At 46.6% G+C, this 12,678-nt stretch overlaps 1 long non-coding RNA gene across 1 annotated transcript; it reads right to left on the bottom strand.

Moving 5' to 3' along the window:
• Nucleotides 1–205: 205 nt before the first annotated feature.
• On the bottom strand, nt 206–904 carry LOC131910635 (uncharacterized). The gene is made up of 2 exons (XR_009379183.1): nt 703–904; nt 206–552 (listed from the first exon to the last, which is right to left on the bottom strand). It is a non-coding gene; the product is annotated as an uncharacterized LOC131910635 (long non-coding RNA).
• Nucleotides 905–12,678: the final 11,774 nt, after the last annotated feature.

Below are 12,678 nucleotides of genomic sequence, written 5' to 3'. Positions count from 1 at the left end.
AAGCTCCGGTCACCATGATAGGTAGGACAGTGCTCCCTGATTGACAGCTCCTTTCATATGAAGTGGTTACATGGAGTATAACAAGCCTCCCCCAGCTCGGTGAGCACAACATCAACCATTTAAATACATATAAAAATACAGTATTAACGCCTGAGAGGGACTCTATCTAAATTAGGTATTGGTTTAAATATTAAGGCAACTCACGTAGTTAAAAGGGAGGTTTATTTTGTGGGATAACTTACAAGTGAAGGGATAGGTTACAGGGTCTGGGAAAGGTGTGGCGCAGTCCGGCGGTGTTCTCTGGAGAACTCTGCTCAGTCTACCTCCAGTGTCCAGGATCCAGGAACCAAGAGAGCTGGTCTTCAGGGGTTCTCTCTCAGCCCCGCCTTGTAGGCGTGATAGTTACCGAACCTCAAAGGGGGTGGTACTTCCAGGTCAAAGCTGGAATGGCTACCCACTACAATTAGGGGAGGGGGTGCTTGAAGGTGTCCTCCCTTCTTTCTGGCCTGGTGTTGTCTAGGCCAGCATTCCCGATCACTGTCAGCTGTGCTCCTGTGGGTGAATGGTGGAGACAGAATCACATGCCCATCCTCTACCAAGTGGGGCTAAGCCACACACCAATTCATTTGTGGGTTCAGCTTGCCAATCCAACAGACCATCTGGACACATAGTGTTGTGATTTAGTGTATCCCCCAAACTCACATTTGGCCATGTGACAGTATGAAGAGGTGGGGCCCCAAGGAGGAGACTAGGTCATTAGAGAGGTGTCCTTGTGGGTGGGATTAGGACTTGAGAGGGAGTCCAGTCTATTCCTGTCATTCCTCCTGCCACCCGAGGACATAGCACTTAAGGTGCCATTTTGGAAGCCAAGACCAGGCCCCCCACTAGATAGAACCAGCTAGGAACTTCCCAGAATCCAGAACAATTGGAGAAAGAGAAACCATCTTTATTGTTTATAGATTACTCAGCTTGTGATGTCATGTGATAGCAACACGGGACTCACGTGGGGTGCTCACCTTGGGGCACCACAGCGGCTTATCTTATAAGGCAGTCACAACAAACCCCGAGACGGAAGACCAGTCTGCAAGGAAATACCCCCGGGGGCAAACGTGTCCGCCAGAATCGCCAAGGCTTGTGTAAAGCACTACGGAAACTCAGAAGGGCTGGCTGTCTCCACCCTGTGTTCTGATTGAACCTCTTCCTTTCCTGGCCACTGTGTTCAGAAACATGATGTTCCGTTCGCTCTGGGCAAGGCAAACATAAGCTTGTAAAGAGTCATCTTGGGCAGATTTTGAAAGATAAGCTAGCTACAGGAGGTTGGGAGAGGGCTCCGTCTGTACAAACACGAGGACCTGAATTTTATACCCATCGCCCACATGAACAGCTCAACATGGGGCACCCAGGTTAACAGCCCAGCATGGCGGCACGCATCTGTAATCCCAACACTGGGAGAGCAGCGACAGGCAGGCGGATCTGTCCGGATCTCACTGTCCTGTCGGTCTAGCTGAATGGGTCAGCTCCGGGCTTAGTGAGAGACTGTCTCAGAAGTAAGAAGAGTGGCTGAAGGAGAGAGTGGATGTGGACCTCTGGCCTCCATGTAGGGCCATATGCGCGCGCGCATGCGCGTACGCATGCACGCATGCACGCTGCTGACAGCCATCCATCTGAGGCATCCAAGTCTGAGTTCTGATTTTGTCCTGTGTAGAGCTCAGGACAGGGTGCGGTGGGTCTTGGCCCCTTCACAGCAGTCCCATCTAAGCCCCAGGAAGAGTCACTGCCCTTCCCAGCCACTTCCTGGCTGAAGAGCAGCTTCACCATCATGAACTTGATCATGAGTCAACCAGGGGGCACCGTCTCTCCTGGGCCCCCTCCGTTGGGCCCCTTGGAGCAGGTGTTCCCCGGGCGAGGTCTCAATGCTTACATAACCCTGGTTCCATTTGGAAGGATGAAAAATCACCCTGCGGCTCACTGTAAACAGGCTTAGGCTCACCCAAACACACCGAGGAAAGGTCAGCAGATTATTCATGAGCCCCTCTTGCCCCTTTGTCCCTCCACCTCCCCCGCCTCCCCAGCTGCAGACATCCTGGTACCCACCCTCTCCACCTGGCCATCCAGGGCCTGGCGATGGGGGTCTCCTCAGCAGCACTGAGGACCCTGTCTTGGCAACCATTCCCATAGGAAGAGGCCAGCGGGAGGGGGTACAGGAAGTTACCAGAGAGGCTGCGGTGAGTGGAAGCTTGCTCAAGGAAAGGCCATCTTTCACCATGACAGAAATGGAGCTAGCAACTGAGAGGGAGAGGCCAGAGAGGTTTGTTCAGAGGAACACGGTCTTGACTGTACACCAGCTAACGGAGCCCCATAAAACCTCCGCTCCGCACTTGGAGTATCTACAGGTATCTCCCTCAGGCTTGAGACAGTGTCTCAGGCCTATTTTACAGATGGGAAACTGGGCTAGGAGGCCTGTGCTCTCTGGGTTCTGTGTGGGTGCATGGTGCAGCTGGATCCCCATCCAAGAAGGCCTAAGAAAGATGGGTGCGGCTGTAACCAACCAGGTGAAACCTGAGACTCACTGAAGGTCTCAAGAAGGACATTGGAGTGTCCCATTTGGAAATGCAAATGTGGGGTTTGTTGTAATGACTACAGGCCCACCGTTAGGCATACTTTCTGCTGACAGACAGAAGTGCCCTGTTGACAGGATCCCAGATAAGACAGTAGCGGAGTCATCTGGGGACTTGATGGAATTCCTTTGGGCATCACCCAGCCCTCCTGAAATGCCAGGGAAGGGGCAGAGGGCAGACTCTGTCCGTGTTCTTGTGTTTGCTGGTTTGGTTTGGTTTTGCTTTGTGTGGTGTGTGTGTGCCAGGTGGGTGCACATTTGTGTGCGAGTGCACGTGCACATGTGTTCACATGTATGAGACAACCAGAGACAGAACTTGGGTGTTACTTTTTCAGCTTTTCACCTCATTGTTTTGAGAAAGGGTCTCTCATGGGCCTGGAGCTTGGTGCGTAGGCTAGGCTTACTGGCCAGCAAGCCCCAGGGATGCCCTGTCTCTGTCTCTCAGAGCTGGGGTTACAGGTGTGAGAATCTATATGTAGATTCTTGGGAACGGAACTCAGATCCTAATGCTTTCATGACAAGCACACACTGACTGAGCCGTCCATGTTCTTTAATGCTATCTGGTGCTGCTGATATTCCACCAACTCTGCCATCTGAGGATGCTTTGACCAGGGTCTATGGGGCCTGACCCAAGGTATAAGATTGACAGACTCTGTATGAGGAGGTTGGACCAGTTTTTCATGCGCTAGTTGTATCAACTCCAGTAAGAAACAGAGGGGGGGCTTGACAGAGGACTCCCCTGCACACCGTGAACCTTGCCCAGAGAGTCGTCAGGCCATGTTCTGAGGCTTCCCATGGACACTGGCTGAAGCAGGGGACAGGTGGGTGGGGCTCAGGATGGCATGTGAGTGCCCAGAGAGCACAGGGCTGGCTGGGAGCTCATGCTTGGACAGCAGGTTTTTGTGGGAATATGTACTCTGAGGAGAATCAAACACGGAGGGTGGTTTGTAGGAGGCGGGGTGTGAACGGAGGTCTGGATCACGAAGAGAACTTAGGGAGCATAAGCAGGGCAGAGGCAGCTTGGGGTGAGTAAAGCATCCTGAGTCAAAGAGTCCCAGAACAGGTGAAGTAGCATATGGGTCCAAGAGTGTGATGGATCCCACATGCCCAGGTGTCTATAGTCACATCTGTCCTTATTGCTTCACCTTTGGTGGTAAGACACTCTGACATTTCATTGGCTTTGGAAAACAACAGCAAAAAGTGCAACCCACCTGGAATGAGTCAGCAGTGGTCCCGGTTGTTACCACGGAGATGGGTCCAGGGGAAGCCTGGTGTCATGGAGGCTGTGATGAAGGCAGGGACAGGAGGCACGGCTGTGTCAGCGTACCCTCTGTGTGTACTCCTTACACTCATCTTCATTGTATACACTACAGAACTGATGGCCACACGTCTCAGACTTGCCCAGATGAGGCTGGACACCAACCTTACTGGGGGACTTGTTTAGGGGCCCAAAGTTCACTGGCACCAGCTTTAGCTTGCGCAGTCCACTGAAGGCAGAAGAAAGGGGGCGGTCATGGACGGGTCCCCGCTGAAGAAAGCACAAGGAGGTGGCTTAGGGCAGTGTCTTAGCTCTTCCTCTCTGGGAAGAAGGAAAGGGAAGCAAGAAGCCACCCACATGGACGAGCAAGCCTTTGTCAAATACTCAAACATGGCTGTACAGACTATACCCTCTCTCAGCCTTAGTTAGCACGCCCTAGAATATGAACACAGCTGACATGTTTAAGTTCAGATGTGTAGGATTTGTTTATATCCAGTTTTACACCCTAGTTTACGTCCAGTTCTAAACCCTAGTTTACATCCAGACTTGGCTCTTCAACATCTGTGTGACTGAGGAAAAGTTATTCATTTCTGTAAGTCTGTTTTCCTGTCCATACAGTGGGCGTGGTAGGACATGGCTTCAGGGAGACTGGAATCATGGCCTTCAAAAGTTACTCCAACAATAGCATCTGCTGTTGTTTCCATGCTAACACGATGGTAATGATGGTGATAGTGGTGATGGTGGTGTTAGTAATGATGTTGATAGTGGTGGTAGTGATGGTGATGGTGGTGGTGATGGTGGTGGTGGTGATGGTAGTGATGATTATGGTGGAAGTGTTAGTGATGGTGATGATGGTAGTGATGGTGGTGTTGGTAATGGTAGTGATGATTGTGGTGGAAGTGTTAGTAATGGTGATGATGGTGATGGTGGTGGTGATGGTGGTGTGGTGATGATAATGGTGAACTCTAGCCTTAGGCCTAATCCTACTGCAGGATCACCTCTTGGAAGAAGAGGAGGAGGAGAAAAAAGAGAAGAGGAGTGGGAGGAAGAGGAGGGGCATCATGGCTCTTTCCCCACTTCTCATCTTACTTAGACACAATGGATCCAAGGATGTCTCCTACCTGGTTCCCACACCAACTTTACTGGATGCCTTTTAATGCCATTCCTGATTTACTTCCTGAGCAGCTGGTCCCTTGCAATGTACCCTGGGTCGTGGATGACCTGGGTCTTTTCTCATCCTACACAATGCTCCAGTAAATACAGGAAATGTGGATTTGTTCCCAGACATGACCGTACAAAACTCTGATGGATAGTGCATACTCCTTTTTTGTTTTGTTTTGTTTTGTTTTTGCTTTTCAAGACAGGGTTTTTCTCTGTGTAGCAGTCCTAGCTCTTCTGGAAGTTGCTCTGTAGACCAGGCTGGCCTCATACTCACAGAGATCCATCTGTCTCTACCTCCTGAATGCTGGGATTAGAGGCATGTGCCACCACCACCCGGCTGCATACTCCTTTTTTAACCACCCCAATCCAGTCTCAAAACTGACCTTTCCAAATTCTACATGCAGATGGACTCCCTAGGTGATTTTCCAAATCCAAACTCTAGCTCTTTGAGAAGAAAAAAAACAGGCTGGTTGGGTAGGTCTGTAAAACACCTTGAATCAAATGGTGGTGTCACCCACTTCACCCCTAAGCAAATGTTGGTCCAAGGGGCTAGTCCCAGGCATTGGCATAGGAAGGTCTGCAAGCCTGAGATCAGGTCCTAGCACTGATGGTTGGAGCTACATGGCTTTGAATAAGTCACTGTGCCTCAGTTTTCCAACATGTCCAAAGAAGTAGTAGTGGCAATACTTGCCTCAGAGAGCTGTAGGGACTAAATGAGAAGTGTCTGGTGTCTGCTAACAATGATACACTGAGAGAATGCTTTGTTACAAATGAATGTGTACACAAAGAAGTGGATGGAATGATGGATGAATAAAGGTATGATTGAATGGGTGGATGGTAGACAGAATGGGTGAGTGGAGTATTGGTGGAGGATGAATAGAAGATGGGTGAACAGATGGTAGATGATAGGTGGATAGATGGATACACGGGTGAGTGGATGGGTAGGTTGATGGATGGATGGATGAGTGGATGGGTAAGCTGGTGAGTGACTGGGTGAATGAATGAATGGGTCGATGGATGGGTACATGATGGATTGAAGATGGATAAACAGATGGTGGATGCATGGGTTAGATAGATGGTGGGTGGGCAGATGGAGAAAAAAATGGATGGGTTGGGGAATCATCCTCTGTCCACCACATGCTCATGTGCATCTCCCTCTTTCTTTATCCAGCTGAAAATTGCTAGACAGGCTCTGAACCCTCACCATGCCACCAAGGGACACTTGCATTTCTGTGTGCCTTTTTGTGCTGCAAACATGTTATTAAAACCTGAAGCAGAGACATTAAGTAAATTAGGCTTCAGAAGTGAAGCAGAAAGCCTCTTTAAATCAACAATGTTGTGACCCAATCACAAAGAGAGCATGGACCTAAACAGAGAGTTCTCAAGAGAAGTACAAATGCTTGATGAATATTTTTTATGCTCAATATCCACAGCCACCAAGTAAATGAAAACAAAAATTCCACCTAGTCAGAATGGCTATTGTTAGTGACAAGGAATGATGGCAAGGATGCGTGGAAGGGGACCACTGTTGTAGAAGATTTGTTTAACTATGCAAAGATGTGTTGCATTTGTTTAACTATATAAAGATGTAGTGTTGTTTCACCTTGCCTGCCTAAGGTACCTGATTGGTCTAATAAAAAAACTGAATGTCCAATAGCTAGGCAGGAGAGGGATAGGCAGGGCTAGCGGGCAGAGAGAATGAGTAGGAAGAGGAATCTAGGCTCAGGGAAGGAGAAAGGAGAGAATGAGGGAGGAAGAAAGGGAGATGCCCAGGCCAGCCAGCCAGGCAGGCGCCAGCCAGACACAGAGTAGGACATACAGAATGAAATAAAGGTAAAAGGCCCCAAGGCAAAATGTAGACAAAGAAAAACAGGTTAATTCAAGTTATAAGAGCTAGTGGGACAAGCATAAGCTAAGGCTGAGCATTCATAACTATTAATAAGTCTCTGTGTCATAATTTGGGAGCTGGCTGATGGCCCAAAGAAAGCCTGCTACACACACCTCCTAATAATGCCACTCCCTATGAGCCTATGGGGGTCATTTTCATTCATACCACCTCAGTGTTTCATCACAGCGATAGAAACCTTAACTATGACAAGTTGGTGCCAGGATAACGCAGTATTGCTGTGGCAGATCTAACCATGTTGTTTCAGGAGGATTATTGAAGTACTTTGGAACTTTGGGTTAGAAAAATCAATGAATATTGAGACCTCAATGGGATGTTCTGTAGGAGCTTGGAAGATAAGAGTTCTGAAAGCCAAAAAAAAAAAAAAAAAAAAAAAAAAAAAAAAGAGTTCTGAAAGTCGTGAAGATGTGAAGGCCTGGCTTGTGAAGTTTCAGAGGGAAGCAAAGACTCTTCCAGGCCATTTGTGTAAAGAATCCATGGTGTCTGGTCAGCTGGAACTGAAGAGTCAGCCGTGATTAACAAGAGGTCAGAACCACTAAAGAAAAACCTTCTCTTTGCTGGGACAATGGATGCTGGACAGCTGGGGCTAGAGAATCAGCTGCGATTAAGAAGAGGCCAGCGGGGCTGGAGAGATGGCTCAGAGGTTAAGAGCACCAACTGCTCTTCCAGAGGTCCTGAGTTCAATTCCCAGCAACCACATGGTGGCTCACAACCATCTGTAATGAGATCTGGCGCCCTCTTCTGTATACATAATAAATAAAATAAATCTTTAAAAAAAAAAAAAAAAAAAAAAAAAAAAAAAAAAAAAAAAAAAAAAAAAAAGAAGAGGCCAGCATCACTGAGGCGATGTCTTCTGGAAGGTATTTCCTCAGGGTCAGCACACAAAAGCTGTGTTCCAGAGGTGGCCAAGGCTGTGCCTTATGCTGGCAGCCAAACTTAGTAGTGTAAGAATCACCAAGGTGGTACTGGTTTTACAGGTGTGAAGGGGTCTTGGAGAGCAGCTGAGGCTGGCACTGTGTGGCGGGGCTGCAGTCCCTGACGAGAGCCCAGGAGAGGCACTCAGTAGTAACAGTGCATCCTTTTTGCAGCAAAAGACCCCGGCATTTTGGAGATGCCAGTACCATGGGATGACCACCAAGAACAGCAGCAGCAGTGGAGTGGAGGCAGCTTGAGCCTAGAGCTGTGTGTGCTGCAGACGGCAGAGGTGGAGAACTGAACCAAGGCCTTTGGAGGAGCCCAGAAGATCATGAGTGGATCCCAGACACTGGACACTGAATTACTTACAATGTTGGAGTATGGTTTTGTTTTGTTTTGTTTTTTAGATTGTGACTGTGCTCTGGTTCATCTCTCTTGAAGTAAGAAAGTATTTAACTTATTTTTTATTTTACAGGAGCCCACAGTTGAGAGACTGAATTTTTAAAGAGATCTTAGGGTGGTTTGTTTGTTTTGTTTTTCCCACAGGGTTTCTCTGTGTGTCCTTGGCTATTCTGGAACTCACTCTGTAGACCAGGCTGGCCTCTGACTTAGAGATCCACCTGCCTCTGCCTCCCAAGTGCTGGGATTAAAGGTGTGTGCCACCACTGCCTGGAGGGATTTTTGGTTTTAAAAGAGACTTTGGACTTTTAAAATGTTTGAAGTGGTAAAGACTGTGGAACTTTTAAGTTTGTAATATGTTTTATATTTGTTGTATTTACTAATCTTAGATCTTGGGGATGAACAAAAAAATGGAAAAGTTATGGCTTAACGGTGATGTGTGTGTCAAGTTGACAAGGGGTCAGTTGTGCTGGCTAGTTTTATGTCAACTTGACATAAGCTAGAGTCATCTGAAAGGAGGGAACCTCAATTGATAAAATGCCTCATTAAGATCTTGCTGCAGAGCATTTTCTTAATTAATGATTGATGGGGGAGGGCCCAGCCCATTGTGGGCGGTGCCATCCCTAGCCTAGTGGTCCTGGGTTCTGTAAAAAAAGCAGGCTGAGCAAGCCATGATGAGCAGTCCAGTAAGCAGCACCCCTCCATGGCCACTGGATCAGCTCCTGCTTCCAGGGTCCTGCCCTGTTTGATTTACTGTCCTGACTTTCTTCAATGATAGATTACAATGTGGAAGCGTAAGCCAAATAAGCCCTTTCCTCCCCAACTTAATTTTGGTCATGGTGTTTCATCACAGCAGTAGAAACCCTAACTAAGACAAACTGGAACACATTAGACTATGAGATAATCCAGGCCCAGAGACACAAACACCATGTGTCTTCACTCTGTGGATCTTAACTTTGAGTTTTTAGATATATGTGTTTAACTGAGAGTGTCTGTAAAGGTAAGAAAGTCAGAAAGAGTCCGTGAGTGTGGCAGGAGATAGTAAAATAGGATAATAAACTAAGTGGAGGGATAGTAAGAGTTAAAGTGTTAAGCCTGGATGGGTGCTGGCAGATGGGAGAGGAGAGGCAGTGTGAATAAGTTAACCAAAACCTAAGGGTGTACTGGAAGGCCTTATGGAAAAATCACTGCTTTGTAAAAAATATCATATAAAAGGGGAGTCTGGAGATGGAGGCATCCTATATGGATGGACAATGCCACTCCCAGAAGACATGGGTTATTAAATGGACATCTCAGTCTTAGGTGTGGGACACCTCCCTATGAGTTGTTGGTCAAGAAGTTCCCAAAACAACAGACTATTGCCATTGCTTAGCTGCCTACTATACTAGCTGGTGAGACCTTATTGCTGAAGGCACTTTGTTTGCAAGATATGGACAAATCAATCTGGAACTGACCAGGACACTCCCTCCTGCTAGGTGGTTTTGTAGTTCCAGAAGGTGCTATGCAGTCAGTCTGCTGGGGGAGAAAAGAGATCAATGGTCTTACCCAGTGGTGGAGCCTGCATGCTACAGCACCTATGTCAAGCAAGTTGTGTCTACTAATGCAATAGTGGTGTGATAGTTATGGGGGTAACCAACTGCTTTATTCTTGGATCTGAGGCCTGTTTAATGGGAGGGAATTGATGCCTGATGCTATAAATCTGGTCAACTATCCACTACTCAGGAGGTCATAGGTACTAGGGCAGAAACCTACTATAGTTGTTTTGTTTAGTAGACATGTTGCCAAAATGCCTTGTAAATATTTCTGTTTCTACCCATAGATTAGTGCTGCTCTCAACCTTGGTCAGAGGAACTTCTCTTGCAAGGGGCAATAGTTAATGCAAAGACTCAAAGAACTAAGAAAATGTAATATCGAGTGCTCAGCCATATACAGGACATCTGTATCAACTCTCTCCCTGCCCAAGGGGACATCATGGAAGAGGGCATGGGAAGGAGGTAAGAGCCAGAGGATGGGAAGCAGTACTGTGAAATGCTGTCCTCTGAACATGATATGGCCATTGCACTCATGAAGATGCGTAAGATCAAGTCAGACAAAATCCCAGCATGGATATGGAGGTGCTCATGAAACTCCACCCCAGATGAGGAGTTTTGACAGTTGATAGCTGCAGAGGGGAGGAGAGTCACTTTTCTTTGGGGTGTGGGCACTAGTAGGTTGCCCATGCTCTGGTGGATGGCCCTACACCCATGCACATTTGGGCATCACTAATAAAGGAGAGAAGGACATAAAGTTGGGAAAGGGACATCTGGAGGAGGCAGTGGGAGATAGATATGATCAAAATACATTGTATACTGCCAGTGGCCATGTCAGAGGAGCAGCAGATGGCCGTTGATTTCTGGGTATCAGCCCACCAGGAGACAAAGCCTTGATGGGTGAATCTTGGATAGGCAAGGCCCCGAGACCACAGGCTCCAGAATGTCTTTTGCTTCTGCTGTGCCTTCACATGTTTTCTGCTGCTATCTTTCTTTATTATCTGGTATGGTGTGAATGCATGTAGGGAGATCCCCACTGCCTGTAACGTAGTGTGTTTATCTCATGAAAATATCCTGTTCTACTGGGCATTTTTACCTGTAGATTATTATGAAGATAATTTCTTCCTAAGCTGTGCTATCTAATTGATAATAATGTTAGTTTAAATAGAGTTTTGATGATTGAAAATTAAACAAGGAAATGTCACATAGCTAGAACACATGAGTTTCTATTGAGGAGCCACATAGACTGTGGCTTAGCTTAATGATTAAAAAAAACAATTGGGGGCTGGAGAGATGGCTCAGAGGTTAAGAGCACTGGCTGCTCTTTCAGAGATCCTGAGTTCAATTCCCAGCAACCACATGGTGGCTCACAACCATCTGTAATGAGATCTGGTGCCCTCTTCAGGCATGCAGGAGTATATGCAGCCAGATTATATACTGTATAATAAATAAATAAATAAATAAATAAATAAATAAATAAATAAATAAACAGAAAAACAATTGAGTCCCAGTAGGCCAGCTAGCTTAAATTCTTTTAACCTTAATGTTGGGAGATGTGTTCAGAGGTTTCAGAGTGCATCATAGCTGAAACAAAGAATAAGTCTGTTGTTTTTTGTTTTTTACTCTTTTTTGGGGGCCCGCCACCCAGCTCCCAAATAAATCACACATGGAGGCTTATTATTACTTATGAATGCCTGGCCTTAGCTTGGCTTAGTTTCTAGCCAACTTTCCTTATCTTAAATTATTCCATTTACCTTTTGCCTCTGGGCCTTTTCCATTCTCTAACTTCTGTAAATCTTACTCTTACTCTGTGGCTTGCTATCTGGCTGGCCCCTGGAGTCCTCCTCCTGCTTTGGCTCCTAGATCTTAGCTCTCCTCCCAGATTTCTCCCTCTATATATTCTCTATGCCTGCCAGCCCTGTGTGGTGATATTGTGTTCCCTAAAATATTAACTTATATTTATCCCTAATAAACTTATCTGGGGTCAGAGAACAGAACAGCCACTAGATATAGAGGCCAGAAAATGGTAACACACACGCCTTTAATCCTAGCATTCCAGAGGCAGAGATCTGCTTGGATCTCTGTGAGTTCAAGGCCACACTGGAAACAGCCAGGCACGGTAAAAGAGCCTTTAATCTCAGGAAGTGATGACAGGAAGCAGAAAGGTATTTAAGGCATGAGGATGAGGAACTAGAGGCTGGTTAAGCTTTTAGGCTTTTGAGCTGCAGTTCAGCTGAGATCCATTTGGATAAGAACACAGAAGCTTCCAGTCTGAGGAAACAGGATCAGCTGAGGAATTGGGAGGTGAGGAAGCTGTGGCTTGTTCTGCTTCTCTGATCATTCAGTGTTCACTCCAATATCTGGCTCCATGTTTGTTTTTATAAATAAGAACTTTTAAGATTCATGCTACAGCCCCGCCTATCCTTTCTCCTGCCTTGCTATTGGCCATTCAGCTCTTTATTAGACCATCAGGTGTTTTACACAGGCACAGTAACACAGCTTCACAGAGTTAAACAAATGCAACATAAGTAAAAGTAACACACGTTAAAATAATATTCTACTACATAAGTCAAGATTATATAATAAGTAAAGTTGTGGAGACTACATAAAGGGCACACAGTAACTTTTAATGATGTCACACTGAGTCAATGTGTAAAATAAAACACAGATTGAAAAAAAAATAAACATGGCCTGGGAGATGGGCAGAGGAAGGGAGAAAGCGGATCCCAGCATCTTTGGTGTTTTCCGTGAGTGTCTTGGCAGGATGTACTCTGCCTGACTGAATTCAGCTCATACTTTAAAGCCTCACAGGACCCTGAGGTCTTCTTCCCACTTCACAGATGGGGAAACTGAGGCTCACCAAGAGTGTTGGGTATTTTCACAGTATTTCCTC

This window comes from Peromyscus eremicus, chromosome 5 (assembly GCF_949786415.1).
Source record: "Peromyscus eremicus chromosome 5, PerEre_H2_v1, whole genome shotgun sequence".
Classification (NCBI taxonomy): domain Eukaryota; kingdom Metazoa; phylum Chordata; class Mammalia; order Rodentia; family Cricetidae; genus Peromyscus; species Peromyscus eremicus.
Note: the sequence above shows the minus strand (reverse complement) of the source record. Positions and strands in the feature narration are given on the sequence as shown.